Source organism: Euphorbia lathyris, chromosome 5 (assembly GCF_963576675.1).
Source record: "Euphorbia lathyris chromosome 5, ddEupLath1.1, whole genome shotgun sequence".
NCBI classification, from domain to species: Eukaryota; Viridiplantae; Streptophyta; class Magnoliopsida; order Malpighiales; family Euphorbiaceae; genus Euphorbia; species Euphorbia lathyris.
In genome coordinates, this window is record NC_088914.1 from 39,938,035 (window position 1) to 39,944,376 (window position 6,342).

The following is a 6,342-nucleotide window of genomic DNA, read 5'->3' on the forward strand; positions in this document are numbered from 1 at the left end:
GGTTGAAGTATTTCTAGCATTTGTTTACCCAATTTTGCACATTAGTGCCTTCAAAGATAGGCAACACGCACTTGGGTAACATTTTGTTGAAATAGGGTGGCTTAAAAGAATGATCTCCAAATTTGAAGGGCAATGAGGTTTGTAAAATTCCTCCAAATTAGAAAGGTGGGGGCGTTTGAAGGATTCCTTTTCCTGAGTTATTAGGAGAAGATGAGCTATAAGGATCAGTTCCATTCAGACTGGAGTTGAACCATCTTAACAATTGTGGCTACAAATTTACTAAGATCAACAAGGATTTACTAGGTACTGAATTGCTCTTTCGGAGTTTAAGCTTGCTCTTATCGACACAGAGCTTACTCATGGCAGATTGAATCCAATTGTAGTTATTGAGCAGCCTGCATATCCATCATCTAAGGTTGAATTACAGTGGATTCAGTTACCTCTAAGAGTTGCATTTGCATACTCTTGTATTGTTGCTCCAAGTTATACGTGGTTTTTTTAGAGCATCTCTAACAGAGGGTGTCCAAAAGAGTGACCGCTGATGTGGCATTTAGTTTGACAACTTTTAAAGAATGCCTACTATTGGACTGATGGTGGACACCAAAAAAGTTGACAAAATGCTACCAATGTTTGGCAACCTTGCTTCAAGATTGCCAAACATTTTTTAATATAAAAAAAATTGATTTACTTGAATCCTATTGATTCATCTTTTTTATAACTCTCTCTCTTATTTCACTATTGGTTGACAATATTTATAATTAAATAAATTATATATTAAGTAATGATTTGTGGGGTTATTGTGACAACTTTTAAAGTTGCTCAACTATTGGAACATTTTTAAATAAAAGTTGTCAAGAATGATGTGGATTACTAAATTAATAAAATATTATATTTTAATGGTTGCTCATGTTTTCTTTTCAGCGCTATTGGCCAAGGAAAAAGGTATCTGATACCAATGTCAAAACTAAGGTTCTGACGTAAAAAAAATGAGAAAAGGATTTAGAGGATTAGATGAAAGAAGAAAGTGAAGGAAGAAACATTGGTTGATTTCATTCATAATTCAAGGGTGTTGTTAAACTCAGCCCCAATTTCCCACCTCTAGTCCCGTGAAAGAACGAAAATACCCTTTGAGGCTTTGAGGTGGGAAATGGGGGAAAATACATCTCCCGGCACGCGGGCGTGAAGTAATCACGCCTCACCACAGGGTGAGGCGTTAGGCTATCACATCCGCACCTACGGTGAGGCATGATTACCTCACACCCGCATGAATAAATCCAAAAAAAATTGTTGCTAATTGTGGTTAACTCGAATTATCCGTTTAAAAATAAAAATTACGGCATTTTAACTCGGATTACCCTTTAACAAATAAAATTTAACAACATAAACATTAAAATAAAAATTAATAAACATAAAAGAGTACATATAATATCAAAAGTGTTAAAATGTATAAAGTTCTACTAAAATAATTTAGTTCGCCCGACGCCACGCGTCCATAAACTCATCCATCTCCCTCTTAATGAGTGGAGCATCCTCGTCAGATCGGTGGGTAGCCGCTAGTTGGGTGACACGCCACAACCAGCTAACCCACTGCAATAAATAAATAAATAAATATTAAAAAATAAACACATATAAACTAATACTAAATAATAATATTAAATAATAATAAACTTACAAATTCGTTGTTGGCGCGAGCATACTGAACCGGTGCAACCTGTGGTGCATGAAGGAGATGAGGATGCGAATATCGCATATACCAATCCATGTAAGCAGGATCACAGGCAGTGGGATCGTATCCAACTGGCCGGCATCTCCTCCGATCAATGCCCCGAGCCGATGGAAATCTCCGCCAGGTATCCTCAACTGTGACAGAGGAATGTGTGAGCTTGTACGATAAAGACCTCCATGGTCGTACTGCTTTATCAGGTCTAATACGCTCAGCTGGGATAGGCTGAGTATATCCGACCTATCGCAGCGCTCGATCGGGCATATACGGCTCGACGATGTCTATACACCGTATCCAACCGGCATAGGACACTCGAAGCAGATCATCATCGGGGATAGGACCATAAGACAACCACGTCACCTGAAAAACAATAATACTCAATAATAAATAATAATATACTATAAATAATACTTAAATTAATTCTAAAATTTTATAAAATACCTCTGCTGCCGTCATACGGTCCAGCTGCCCGTGTATGGTATCTATCGGGCGGTCGTCTTGCCTGGTACCCCGACCTCCCATCTTAGTGCACGGGCATGGTCAGCTGGGATCACGTGAGCTAGTCTATGCGGCCGGAACACCGGAAAATACTCGTATATCCACGCCTGTAGTAGGGTCAAACATCTGCATATACCAGAACAGTCTCCTCTGCTCGCTATCCCCAGCTGCCGGTACAACATAGCAAGTGTAGCAGACCCCCATGAAAATACAGTTGCCCCTCTGACACCGCCGTAAACCTCAGCAAGATGGGCCGGCCTAATTCTATCTCCACTCTTGTCAACAAACAAAGTGGATCCGAGCATAAACCACATCCACGTTGTGGCCCGAGTAGCGTCATCCCTACCCTAGATGACAAGCCTGTGTACAACATCAACAAATACACCTCCACCACTCCAGAAATGTCGGGTCGGCGACAGAAGCTGCTCCCGATCCACCCCAAACATCATCATGCAGATGGCATGAAGCCGGTCAGTAGTGGGAGACTCGGGCACCATCGCACCGTCGATCGGGCTCCGAAGAATCTTCCATACATCATGCAGTTGGATAGTCATCTCCCCGAACGGCATGTGGAAGGAGTTCGTATCGGGCTGCCATCGCTCCACGAACGCAGTCAACAGCGGAGTGTCGAGGTTCCTAAACATGATATGTGGAAGGTGAGACAACCCAGTCTTCTCGATCATATCCTTCAGCTTTGTAAAATGACACATATACAATTACTGAATGTTTTTTAGGTTTATAGTTAAAAATACAAATTACAATAAATGTTGACAAACTAAATTATTCTTACCTCGGGTGACGCACCAGAAAACCACACCCACAAATCTCGGCATGTTGTTGATCTGTTGTAGCATGTCAGAAACGACCGAAGCTCTCCTCCCAACATCTGTGAGGCAATATGTCCTAGAAAACTATGAATCACGGAACCATCAACGGGGCCACCATCCACCGGTCCACTAACTAGCCAGCTTTCGTCCTCACTAGCTTTGGGACGTTTGCTGGTCCCTGAAAGTTATAAAATTATGCTAAAGTTATACTAAAATTATACTAAAACTATTAAATTATACTGAAACTATACTAAAGTTATAAAATTATACTAAATTTATACTAAATTTATACTAAAATTACACTAAAACTATTAAATTATACTAAAATTACACTAAAGTTATAAAATTATACTAAAACTATAAAATTATACTAAAAATATACTAAAGTTATAAAATTATACTAAAGTTATACTAAAATTATACTAAAACTATAAAATTATACTAAAAATATACTAAAGTTATAAAACTATACTAAAAAATACTAATGTTATAAAATTATACTAAAAAATACTAATGTTATAAAATTATACTAAAACTATACTAAAATATACTAAAACTATACTAAAGTTATACTAAAATATACTAAAGTTATAAAATTATACTAAAACTATAAAATTATACTAAAACTATACTAAAGTTATAAAATTATACTAAAAAATACTAATGTTATAAAATTATACTAAAGTTATAAAATTATATTAAATTATACTAAAATTATAAAATTATACTAAAATTATACTAAAAAATACTTGTACTCGCAAAGTGACCTCCTATGCGCTGGGTCGGCTGTCTGACCGGGATCGGCTGCTCATCGATATCCTCACCCTCGCGATCACGTGCAGCTGCAGACTGTCGCAGTACCTGGGCTACCACATCCAGATAGTCCTCCACAGAATCGCTATCAGGCTCTCTGTCACCAAAATCTGTCGCCCCCTCCGATCCATGAATATCGGGCTGATCCACAATCGGCCCCTCCTCATTTGCTCCGTCGCAGCCCCTCTCCGCCTACGAGTAGATATATCAATACCACGCAATCTCGTATGCCGTGGTGTATCATCATCGTCGTCCATATCTAGACGACGAGCAGATGATGGGATGGATTTTCCACCCCTAGTAGGTCGCTCCGTCTACAAAAAATTACACTAAGGTCTTGTTTGCTAAAGCACTTAATTGCTTAAATTAAAATGTTAAGCACTTATTTAATTTAAGTGCGTTTGATAACGGTTATTTTTCCACAACTTAAATTAGTTAATTAAGCTAAAAACCATTTATTTTGATAAGTCAAAATATTTAACTTATCATTTTAAGTTAAACATTATCAACTCATACTTTTTTTAAAATTAAATCATTTAATATTTTCAGCACTTAAAATATTCAGCACTTAAAATTCAGTACTTATTTTTTTCAGCACTTAATTTTCAGTTTTATCAAACAGCACCTAAGTTAATCTAAAATTGTAGCATATAAATTATAAATTACACTAAATTAATTTAAATGTAAATAATGTAAATATAAAATAAAAAAAACACCCTCGGACGTATGAACATCACGTCCGAACCACTGGTCGGGCGTATGAACATCACGTCCGACCTATGGTGCGGGCGTTTGAACATCACGCCCGACTAGTGGTGCGGGCATGTGGCTATCACGCCCGCACCACTGGTCGGGCGTGATGTTCTTACGCCGGAACCACATGTCGGGCGTGATGTTCATACGCCCGACTGCGATTCTGGCGATTTTGAAAAACACCCCACAGATCTCATATTTAAGCGTAAATCAACGAAATAAAACCATAAATCTTACCATTTTCGCTTTCCCTTTACGGCCTTTGTCACCATCCATGATTTGGTTCAAAAATTAGTCCGGATTTGATCGAAGATTGTATAGGGTTCTTGAGAGGTTTTGTCTGTTTTCAATTTTTGTGCGAAGGGTAGTTCGGTCAATTCCCAAAACTAGAGATAGGAAATTGTGGCTAGGTATAGTAATTCACTAATTCAATGATGCAAACATGCATTACTACTACCTTGGCTATAAAGGGCAAGGACAGAAACGCTTACAGGCCAGCTATTCACTTTACAGCTAGTTAACAAACTTCACAAGAGTCCAAAATAGCAATTAGTTAAAGAAAGGCCCAATATTTCCCCAACCCCCTTAACTTGTCCAAATTGGTCATTTTACCCCCTCAACTCATCGAATGTCCTATTTACCCTCTTAACTCCATAAAAGTGGTATTTCTCACCCTCTCAACTTGTCTATTTATCCCCCCAACTCATAGAATGTTCTATTTACCCTCTTAACTCCATAAAAGTGGTATTTTTCACCCCTTACAATCCATTATCGAAGCCTAAATTGACAACTTCTTTTAAACGTTAAACCTATATTTATGTTATTTTATAAGTGGAACCTAAATTGATACTTTCTCAAAAATCATAGGCTTATTTTGGTACATTATCCCTACATATAATGTATTTAACTTGTTTATATTAATGTTCTTGTTATTTGTATTTTTTATTCGTTCTTTCTCTTTCCAACTTTTTTTTACTACTATAAAGGGATAAGAAATACCATTTTTATGGGGTTAAGAGGATAAATAGGATCATAAGTGGTGAGAAATACCACTTTTATAGAGTTAAGCGGGTAAATAGGATATTCGATGAGTTGAGAATGGGTAAAATGACAAATTTGGACAAGTTAAGGGGGTGAAAAATACCATTTTTATGGAATTAAGGAGGTAAATAGGATATTCGATGCATTTGGAATGGTAAAATGACCAATTTGAACAAGTTAAGGGGGCTGGAGAAACATTGAGCCTTAAAGAAATAACAAACAAGCTACACTCTAGTTGCGTGGCTACTGAAAACTTTTAGGAAATTAACAGAAAGATCAATGCATTAATAAAAAAATAAAAGTACCAACTTCTGGGATAATATCACCATAGGTCCTTCAAGTTCTAGTTTTGCGTGTGTATGTGACACGGTAAAATACATAAATGAACAAAGTACTAAATACTGTAAAAAACAAGTAGCCATAAATAGAAGTCATTTAAAATAATTCATTGATGAACCCTTACAATAGAAGTCAAAAGCTGAAGTAGATATAGATACTACACCCTCTAGAATTCCTTTCAATTGTTCAGTAGGTTCCTCGCATGTTCATATTTAATATAATAGGACATGATAATCTCAATCATTTAATTCAAAAATGAATAATTGAGATTTAAGTACCTAAAATAAATGAATAACTAACTTTTTAAAATTTAAAAAATAAATCTCAACAATTCACTTTGAATTTGAA

At 36.6% G+C, this 6,342-nt stretch overlaps 1 long non-coding RNA gene across 1 annotated transcript; it reads right to left on the bottom strand.

Moving 5' to 3' along the window:
• Positions 1-1,475: 1,475 nt before the first annotated feature.
• On the bottom strand, positions 1,476-3,190 carry LOC136228653 (uncharacterized). Its single transcript, XR_010688796.1, has 4 exons — positions 3,012-3,190; positions 2,165-2,913; positions 1,673-2,083; positions 1,476-1,587 (listed from the first exon to the last, which is right to left on the bottom strand). It is a non-coding gene; the product is annotated as an uncharacterized lncRNA (long non-coding RNA).
• Between the last annotated feature and the right edge of the window lie 3,152 nt (positions 3,191-6,342).